The following is an 11,347-nucleotide window of genomic DNA, read 5'->3' as shown; positions in this document are numbered from 1 at the left end:
ATTTAAAATTAATTATTTCTTTTGTGAGTTTACTCTTTCCAACCAAATTCCATGAGGAAATCTATTAAGAGACTGAATAAAGTAGTCTGTTTTTACCGTTGCCACTGATCCAGCCGCCGTTAGGATCCCATTGCCTTGGTAACTGCCCTTGTGATTTGGGTGATGTCCCTTTTCTTTCCCCCAATGAACAGCCCTGTGTGCTTTTTTTTCTGTTGACCATCTCCAGTTCATTCACCCCGTCTGCCACACGCAATGTGATCCCTCCACGATTTAGCTCTTGATGAACACAAAGAAAACACACACACACTACAATCTCAACAACTAACTGCAGTGATTGACTGCAAGTCTTAATTGGTAATTAAAACTTCAAAGTAAACTCCAACAATTCACACAGGTGGAACTTTTTTTTAATTCATTCATGGGATGTGGGCATCACTGGCAAGGCTGGCATTTATTACCCATCCCTAATTGCCCTTGAAAAGGTGGTGGTGAGCCACCTTCTTGAAACTTTATACCAGAGAAATAAAATGCTGGAAAGCTACAGATTTAACACAAAATAAAAACTTTCAGAATGTCCACTGCACGCCAATCAAAAATATTTTTAAAAAGCCAGTCATTTCATGTTGGTTTCTTCTGACCCGGAGCCAGAACTTTACAACCACCTAGGAACAGGAGTGGGCCATTCAGTCCCTCGAGCCTATTCCCCCATTCAATTAGATCATGGCTGATCTGTACCTCAACTCCATTTACCCACCTTTGCTCGATATCCGTCGATACCCTGACCAAACAAAAATCTGTCGATCTCAGTCTTGAAAATTTCAATTGTCCCACAGCATTTTGGGGGAGAGAGTTTTACATTTCCACTACCCTTTGTGTGAAAAAGTGCTTCCTGATTGGCCTAGCTCTCATTTTAAGATTGTACCCCCTTGTTCTGGGTTCCCCCACCAAAGGAAATAGCTTGAAAACTTCCTTAGCCAAAACAGCAATTAATCTGATTTAACTTAGGACTTGGATAGGCCACTTCCCCACACAGAACATTCAAGCATTGGCCTTAAAGGGGCAGGCCTCTTTGGCAGCTGCACATCACATCTGTGCTCCAGACTATCCATCAGGGGAGGTCAGTGAGTACAAATAATTTGAGTGTCCCTCAAATCTGGACATATCAAAAATATAAAAAAAGAACTTGCATTTATATAGCACCTTTCACATCCTCAGGACGTCCTAAAGTGCTTCACAACCAATGAATTACTTTTGAAGTGTAGTCGCTGTTGTAACGTAGGCAAACATGGCAGCCATTTTGTGCACAGCAAGTTCCCACGAATAGTAAATTCCCATAAATGACCAAATAATTTGTCTTAGTGATTTTGGTTGAGGGATAAATATTTATTTATTTATTTATTAATTATTCGTTCATGGGATGTGGACGTCGCTGGTGAGGTCAGCATTTATTGTCCATCCCTAATTGCCCTTGAAAAGGTGGTGGTGAGCCGCCTTCTTGAACCGCTGCAGTCCGTGTGATGACGGTTCTCCCACAGTGCTGTTAGGAAGGGAGTTCCAGGATTTTGACCCAGCGATGATGAAGGAATGGCGATATATACCCCTGAGGGGCAAGAACTCGACTTGCCAAAAAAAACAGCCATGGACAACTAAAGAGGTAAGGGACAGTATAAGACGTAAGGAAAGGGCATACAAAAAGGCAAGAAATGGCACAGATCCTGACGAATGGGAAAGATACAAAGATCAGCAAAGGGTCACAAAACAAAGGGCTACAAAAAGAGAGTATAAAAAGAAACTCGCAAGGGATATCAAAAACAATACGAAGTACTTTTATAGTTATATTAGGAAAAAGAGGGTGGTCAGGAGCAGTGTTGGCCCCTTAAAAACTGAAAGTGGGGATATGGTCATTGACAATGGGGAAATGGCGGACATATTGAACGATTACTTTGTGTCAGTATTTACAGCATGCCGGAAATCCCAAAAAAACTAATAATGAATCGGGGACAGGGACTCGATAAAATTAATATAAGTAAAGCAACAGTAATGAAGAAAATAAGAGCACTCAAGAGTGACAAATCCCCAGGACCAGATGGTTTCCATCCCAAGGTTTCAAAGGAAGTAGGTGAGCACATTGCGGATGCCCTAACTATAATCTTTCAAAGTTCTCTAGATTCAGGAACTGTCCCTCTAGATTGGAAAATTGCACATGTCACTCCGCTTTTTAAGAAAGGAGAGAGAGGGAAACCGGGAAATTATAGACCAGTTAGCCTAACATCTGTTGTGGGGAAAATGCTGGAGTCTATAATTAAGGATAGGGTGACTGAACACCTCGAGAATTTTCAGTTAATCAGAGAGAGCCAGCATGGATTTGTGACGGGTAGGTCGTGCCTGACAAACCTGATTGAATTTTTTGAAGAGGTGACTAAAGTAGTGGTCAGGGGAATGTCAATGGATGTTATTTATATGGACTTCCAGAAGGCATTTGACAAAGTCCCACATAAGAGACTGTTAGCTAAGATAGAAGCCCATGGAATCGAGGCAAAAGTACGGACTTGGTTAGGAAGTTGGCTGAGCGAAAGGCGACAGAGAGTAGGGATAATGGGAAGGTACTCACATTGGCAGGATGTGACTAGTGGAGTCCCGCAGGGATCTGTCTTGGGGCCTCAATTATTCACAATATTTATTAATGACTTAGAAGAAGGCATAGAAAGTCTCATATCTAAGTTTGCCGATGACACAAAGATTGGTGACATTGTAAGCAGTGTAGATGAAAACATAAAATTACAAAGCGATATTGATAAATTAGGTGAATGGGCAAAACTGTGGCAAATGGAATTCAATGTGGACAAATGTGAGGTCATCCACTTTGGATCAAAAAAGGATAGAACAGGGTACTTTCTAAATGGTAAAAAGTTAAAAACAGTGGATGTCCAAAGGGACTTAGGGGTTCAGGTACATAGATCATTGAAGTGTCATGAACAGGTGCAGAAAATAATCAAGAAGGCTAATGGAATGCTGGCCTTTATATCTAGAGGACTAGAGTACAAGGGGGCAGAAGTTATGCTGCAGCTATACAAAACCCTGGTTAGATCGCACCTGGAGTACTGTGAGCAGTTCTGGGCACTGCACCTTCGGAAGGACATATTGGCCTTGGAGGGAGTGCAGCGTAGGTTTACTAGAATGATACCCGGACTTCAAAGGTTAAGTTACAAGGAGAGATTACACAAATTGGGGTTGTATTCTCTCGAGTTTAGAAGGTTAAGGGGTGATCTGATCGAAGATATTAAGGGGAACGGATAGGGTGGATAGAGAGAAACTATTTCCGCTGGTTGGGGATTTTAAGAGTAGGGGGCACAGTCTAAAAATTAGAGCCAGACCTTTCAGGAGCGAGATTAGAAAACATTTCTACACACAAAGGGTTGTAGAAGTTTGGAACTCTCTTCCACAAACGGCAATTGATACTAGCTCAATTGCTAAATTTAAATCTGAGAGAGATAGCTTTTTGGCAACCAAAGGTATTAAGGGATATGGGCCTAAGGCAGGTATATGGAGTTAGATCACAGATCAGCCATGATCTTATCAAATGGCGGAGCAGGCACGAGGGGCTGAATGGCCTACTCCTGTTCCTATATTCCTATGTTCCTAGATTTCCAAGTCGGGATGGTGTGTGACTTGGAGGGGAACATGCAGGTGTTGTTGTTCCCATGTGCCTGCTGCTCTTATCCTTCTAGGTGATAGAGGTCGCGGGTTTGGGAGGTGCTGTCGAAGAAGCCTTGGTGACTTGCGGCAGTGCATCCTGTGGATGGTGCACACTGCAGCCACAGTGCGCCGGTGGTGAAGGGAGTGAATATTTAGGGTGGTGGATGGGGTGCCAATCAAGCGGGCTGCTTTGTCCTGGTTGGTGTCGAGCTTCTTGAGTGTTGTTGGAGCTGCACTCATCCAGGCAAGTGGAGAGTATTCCATCACACTCCTGACTTGTGCCTTGTAGATGGTGGAAAGGCTTTGGGGAGTCAGGAGGTGAGTCACTCGCCGCAGAATACCCAGCCTCTGACCTGCTCTTGTAGCCACAGTCCAGCTAAGTTTCTGGTCAATTGTAACCCCCAGGATGTTGATGGTGGGGGATTCGGCGATGGTAATGCCGTTGAATGTCAATGGAGGTGGTTAGATTCTCTCTTGTTGGAGATGGTCATTGCCTGGCACTTGTCTGGCGCGAATGTTACTTGCCACTTATCAGCCCAAGCCTGGATGTTGTCCAGGTCTTGCTGCACGCGGGCTTGGACAGCTTCATTATTGGAGGGGTTGCGAATGGAACTGAACACTGTGCAGTCATCAGTGAACATCCCCATTTCTGACCTTATGATGGAGGGAAGGTCATTGATGAAGCAGCTGAAGATGGTTGGACCTAGGACACTGCCCTGAGGAACTCCTGCAGCAGTGTCCTGGGGCTGAGATGATTGCCCTCCAACAACCACTAACATCTTCCTTTGTGCTAGGTATGACTTCAGCCACTGGAGATTTTTCCCCGATTCCCATTGACTTCAATTTTACTAGGGCCCGTTGGTGCCACACTCGGTCAAATGCTGCCTTGATGTCAAGGGCAGTCACTCTCACCTCACCTCTGGAATTCAGCTCTTTTGTCCATGTTTGGACCAAGGCTGTAATGTGGTCCTGGTGGAACCCAAACTGAGCATCGGTGAGCAGGTTATTGTGAGAATCCCTACGTGGTCAGTTTTCGGTAAAATATTAAATGCCTACGTGGCAAAGAAGCAGAATGCAAAATGGTTAGAAAGGGTTAATTAGTTAGTAACTGAGATTGATACAAGTGGCCTGGCCCTCCTGCTGGGCCATATGTTTGCGTAGTCAGCAGGGTTGCATGGTCTTAGCAATGTAGAGGCTTTGATGTGAGTCAAGGACTGGTCTGAATGTCTCCATGTTTATGGCAGATCAATATAGGGAACGAGCTTAGCCAAAGTTGAAAGACATTCCAGGTTGGGAGATAAGGAACAGAAGGAACAGGGAAGAACATTCCAAGTTGGAAAGTGAGGAAGTTATCCCCTTTGATGTCTAACAGCAGCATGATCAGCACATGATTATTTATGATTGGCCGGAAATAATGTAACCTCACATGGCAACCTATGCCCGGCTTATGATTGGTGTTGACCCTCGTTAAGTATGTTCCAACCCTATTCATCTGTATAAAAACGTGTGGATTTCTGTATGTTTTTGTTCTTGCTCTGCCAGCATAGAGGGACTCTATCAGGAGTCCAAATCAATGCTGCAGACTAAGAACCCTGCTATTAAAGATGTGTTGGACTTTAAAATGTATTCGACTTCAGTTATTACTGAACCAGACTGAGGGGAAAGAATCCGGATCGTCATTTGGTGTCAGAGTTGGGATCTTAACGGTCGTTCACAGAGAGTTCGCGGAGTAAGAGGCGGATTGTCTCAGACACGGAGGAAGGAAATGGCGCCCCGATGTAAGTAGTCTTAATTTACTACGTCGGTTTTCCTCCAATCCGTCAGTCTGACGACGAATCGTCCAATCGCTAACACTCGTGTGGTGTCCTTACAAGATTCAGGTCCGTCTGGCGAATACACAGAAATAGCAGGTAGGTCAGTGGTTAATATCACTGAGGGAATAACTTGTAAGCGGTAGGTCGGTGGTTAATATCACTGAGGGTAGTCAGGGTTTAAGTTCCTGATGATTGGATATAAACAGGAACTATTGATAAAAACTTAGATGCCGCCAAAAAGGCTCAGGAATTAATTTGGAAAAATAACAGAGGTACCTCAGCCAAAGAACTAATTGCTTTATGGAGACAGTACTGTAAAAAAATATGGATAGAATTAAGTGACTAGACAAATGTTTAAAAGACAGAGACCCGAAAAAGAAAGGTTTTGTTGTGTAAGTGTACTGTCCCTTTAAAAAGCCTGTCTTTGATCAGTGTTTTTTTTGTCTGTGTTGTGGGCTACGCCCCCTTCTTACTGTGTCTTGTGTGTTTTCTTCCTTTGTGTAATGTATCTGTCTTGTCGTGTGTTTAATTCTGATACTGCTGAATTAAAATTGGAGTTATTGAGGTTAAGTGACCTATTAAATTCTGGTTCTTATAAAGTGTGGGCATGTTAAATTCCAGACATGGGATCTTCAAAAAATTGGCATTTTGAATGTTTATTTTGTGATTGGCTGTGGTTTAAAAAGAGGTTAAAAATTAACGGGATAGATTAAGAAAACTATCTGGTATCACTGTGATAGGAAAAGTCGGAAAGCTGGAACAGCTCGCAGCGTTGATTATAATCACATCCACTAAAAGTATGTGAAAAAATAGTGTGCAAACATATAGTATAAAGCAATCCACAAATGTGAGAAGTAAAAAAATCAGTCAAACCTGTGTGAAGTGAAATTTTGAAGGTGGGAACTTAATCTCAAAAGGGAGAAGGCTCAAGTTACTCCGACCACAAGAGCAAGTTAATATTAACCCCTTCCATCCCAAGAAGCCAGACTGTCATGCCAAGACCAGTTCAAACAGATAGAAATGACCCAGTCGGTTGAGAACTGTCTGAGGCTTGCCCAGAACACAGGTGAACATGAGGTAATAATTGGTATAGGTTGTATTAGTAAAATTGTCCCAATCACTCGGAAATGGCAAAGGCTACAATTGACTGAGATATAAGTTTTCACGCTACAGTGAAAAATTGATAAGAAAGGAATGTAAAACAAATCATATGAAAAGGAAGCATAGGTTAGACAATTGGAAGTCCATTACTTGAGCTATGTACTGACACAGGGTACTAAACGCCTATCAGTTTTACCCTGCCACAGTATGATAAGGAAGTTTTGACAAGTTCTGGGGCTATTCAATTTTATTTGAAATTAATAGTAGAATACAAGATCTGACCAAAGAGGGGAGACCTTCCCTGACAAATTATATAACTCGCATTGAGAATGCTAAGAAAACTCAACAATTAGATCAACACCTCCTAACTCAAGTGTTAAAACAAAGAGCGACATGGAATGGAGGTGGACATCGTAAAAAGAGATAGGCAAATATGGAGACGTAAAGATCTGTGATAAGTGATATAGCAACTGCCTTTGCCTCAGTTGTTAACACCATTGATTTGACAACATTAGATCAAAAGGTCAGAGATTTAGGGTCTCGCATTAAAGATATATTAAAAGATAAATGAAAATACAGATAAGGAATTGTTTGAGGATCAAATGCTGACCATATATTTGCAAAGGATAGCTACAGTGCTAGAAACACACATGCCCAAACCATTAATAAATTAATAAAAGAGGAATATAACGTATCTTAGCAGGCGGCTGCTAATGATATCTGCTTAATGTGGTTACATCTTGAAAACACAGAGATTAGGACTTGGAGTTAGAAATTCCAGTCTGCAGCCCTGCGTACATCTGTATGTGGGAGAGACTGTGTTTATTTCAGACAGGCTGCGTGCTTCAGAGAGCGTGGAACTAGGCAATTTCTCTCTCCTGTTTTGTTTTCTGAATTTGTTTTGGGTATAGGGATTATTCCTTTGGATAAATAAATAATAAATGAAGATTTGACAAATTAATCACTTGGGCTCTCAAGAAGAGCCGCAATGGATTTTCTGTGTTTCTTTTAAAACAGGTGACCCTGGTTTTTTTTTTGGGACCACGTGAGTGTTGATGGTGCAGGATTACCAAGAGTAGTTACAAAGTTACGGTGCAACCTTTGCTGGAGAAATTTGGTGCAGGAAACGATCCAGTGGTGTTAAAGATTTAAGACTTTAGCTGCAGACATCAGCGGATACCAAATGCCACAGCGTGGTGATATCAACCTGATTCTCTTCTTTTGAAAACATTTTGATTTGTTTTGTTTTAACCTATTGTCTTCCGAGACAGAATGCTCGAGGTGGGGAGATATGGGAATTTCTCTAAAGTCATTGAATTGGGCATGATAAAAAATCAATCTGGCATAAATATACAATCTAGTGGAAGTCAGGAAAGTGTAGTTGAGAATAGTAAATTGATAGCTTTCTCGTGGAGATATTTGTGTCCTTGCCTATAATGAATAATGAGAAAACTACACTCAATAGCCTGGCCACTACCCTGACATCGGGACCATGCAGGGGGAGATAAGCACTCGAGACACCCCTGATCTTTTTGATAAGATAACCTGAAAACCTAAGAATGGCTACAGTGGACATAAAAGATACAAATGTCTGTTGCTATCATCTGAAATGGAGATCAGGATGAAGAACATGATTACAAAGGCCTATGGCCTGGTGAGCTATTGCAACCACTCTTTAAACAAACCAGTTGCTTTTACAGGACTGAATCCTACAGGTCATATGATGTGTGCCATGGAAAATGTTCGGAAATACCATGAGGAAGAAGAGACTGGCCAGCAGAAAGTTAATATCCAAGAACACTAAGCTCATTCCTATGAGATGCTGCTAGTATGCGGAGATACATGAAGAAGATACATTGAAGAATGAGTCTCAGACAGGCTCAGTTACTTGACAACAGCACAACAGGAAAATGGTTAATGTGGTCCAGGCGAGTGAGAAATCCTTTTAAACAAGGCACTGACACATGGTCCATAGAGAAACCAACTAATTAATGAAACAGTCAGGAAACACTGGTATCAATCAAAAGGACTGAAATTAAAGTAAAGAGGGACACAGTAATTTGGATTTCCAAAATTCAGGGTTAGGTTCCCATCAGTTAACAATAAAATTGGGAGAAACAATATTTAGAAGATATCCGCACGATAGATACAAAATTACAAGATTATGAGGGGCCCAGATAAAGTAGACTGGAAGTACCTGTTTCCCCTAGCAGAGGGTTCAAGAACTAGAGGACGTAGATTTAAGCTGATTGGCTGGAACAAAATTAAAGGGATGTGTTACTAGACATGCTGTCACTGTGTGTCCACATAGTGTTGGACACAGCCTAGAAGCACAGTGTGAGTTTAATAATACCGGTACCAATCAGGATATTAACTGTACCATGGAGGCCCTAGAGGTGGATCTAAAACCCACTTAAGTGGCATATGCCGGAGAGGGCGAATACTGTGTTACAACTAATTTGAAAACGTTTAAATATGCCAATCTAACTTGTGATATTTTAAGTCCAGAATTCTACTCCATTTCTGAAGTCCTGGTTTGGATTGGACCTGAGGAACTGGTAGAGATACATCGGGATAACCTCACCACCTTACAAGTTTCTGAGAATGTCAGAAAGGACTTCAAAGCATATCAGGACACATTTGGGTATCTGACACCCCTGTTGTCTAAATACTTGGAAGCATTGCGAATGGAGATACGCCTCTCCCAGAAGGTTTATTATAACCTACAACAGGACAATAACAACATTAAGCATGACATTGACCAAATTAAAGTCACCACCTGGTGAAATGACCTCTGGAATTTGGGACTGAATATACAGATCCATCCTTGGATTAGATTAATTTCATATGTATTAGTCGTAGTGCAGTTTGTTGTAATGTGCTTCTTGATTTTCATTGCATGTAATAAATGTAAGCAGAGGATGAAGGGTTTGGCAAAGATAGTAAAACAGAGCCTGGGTGAGAATGTCCCCATTGTCTCTGTGGTTTCAACTAAGAACACATCTTAATGGTACTGGGAGTAGCACCCGCTGGGGTAAGGTGCATGTAAAAGGGAAGACAATTATAGTTCGATAGGATTATCAGATGCTCTGCCTCTCTTCCACCCGGACTGGTGGCCAACACGAAGGGAACCTGGTTAAGATGAGGTACAGCATCTAATGGGATATTGTAGGGAGAATTTGGATTAAGGGATATAATGGGGAGGGCACCAATTCACAGGTGTAAAATGGTCTGAAAGGTACCATTCAGTCTAGTTAGGCTGGAAACAAAATATAAAGCACCATAGGATATTTGACTATGTTAGCCTTTTCAAACTAACATGAATAGGTTTAGCTGACCAAGGACATTCGCAGCCTACTTGAGAGATGTTTAGAAGGAGTCTGTTCCTGAGAACAGATAAGAGTACAAAGGCGTATTGATGAAACATGTCTGTGTTCTATTGGGACTTCTCTAGTTCAAGGGCTAGTCATATTCATTGTTATAATTCTTATAGTTTATTGCTTACTTAAATGTTGCTGCACTGCAGAACCTGCAGAACCAGTGAGCACCGTAATAATTGGTTATCATAAAATGATAAAAGGGGGGAATGAGAATCCCTACGTGGTCAGTTTTCGGTAAAATATTAAAATGCCTACGTGGCAAAGAAGCAGAATGCAAAATGGTTAGAAAGGGTTAATTAGTTAGTAACTGAGATTGATACAAGTGGCCTGGCCCTCCTGCTGGGCCATATGTTTGCGTAGTCAGCAGGGTTGCATGGTCTTAGCAATGTAGAGGCTTTGATGTGAGTCAAGGACTGGTCTGAATGTCTCCATGTTTATGGCAGATCAATATAGGGAACGAGCTTAGCCAAAGTTGAAAGACATTCCAGGTTGGGAGATAAGGAACAGAAGGAACAGGGAAGAACATTCCAAGTTGGAAAGTGAGGAAGTTATCCCCTTTGATGTCTAACAGCAGCATGATCAGCACATGATTATTTATGATTGGCCGGAAATAATGTAACCTCGCATGGCAACCTATGCCCGGCTTATGATTGGTGTTGACCCTCGTTAAGTATGTTCCAACCCTATTCATCTATATAAAAACGTGTGGATTTCTGTATGTTTTTGTTCTTGCTCTGCCAGCATAGAGGGACTCTATCAGGAGTCCAAGTCAATGCTGCAGACTAAGAACCCTGCTATTAAAGATGTGTTGGACTTTAAAATGTATTCGACTTCAGTTATTACTGAACCAGACTGAGGGGAAAGAATCCGGATCGTCAATTGGTGAGTAAGTGCCGCTTGATAGCACTGTCGACGACACCTTCCATCACTTTGCTGATGATTGAGAGTAGACTGATGGGGCGGTAATTGGCCGGATTGGATTTCTCCTGCTTTTTGTGGACAGGACATACCTGGACAATTTTCCACATTGTCGGGTGGATGCCAGTGTTGTAGCTGTACTGGAACAGCTTGGCTAGAGGCGCAGCTAGTTCTGGAGCACAAGTCTTCAGCACTACTGGCCAGAATATCAGGAGAACTCCCCCTGCAATTCGTCAAGAAGTGTAATGGGATCTCTTACATGCACCTAAGAGGCCAGGCAGGGCCTTGGTTTAACATCTCATCTGAAAGATGGCACCTCTGACAGTGCAGCACTCCCTCAGTACTGCACTGAGAGTGTCAGCCTGGATTGTGTGCTCAAGTCTCTGGAGTGGGGTTTGAACCCACGACCTTTTGACCCAGAGACGAGAGTGCTACCCA

The sequence above is a fragment of the Heptranchias perlo genome, chromosome 12, assembly GCF_035084215.1.
Source record: "Heptranchias perlo isolate sHepPer1 chromosome 12, sHepPer1.hap1, whole genome shotgun sequence".
NCBI lineage: Eukaryota > Metazoa > Chordata > Chondrichthyes > Hexanchiformes > Hexanchidae > Heptranchias > Heptranchias perlo.
Note: the sequence above shows the minus strand (reverse complement) of the source record.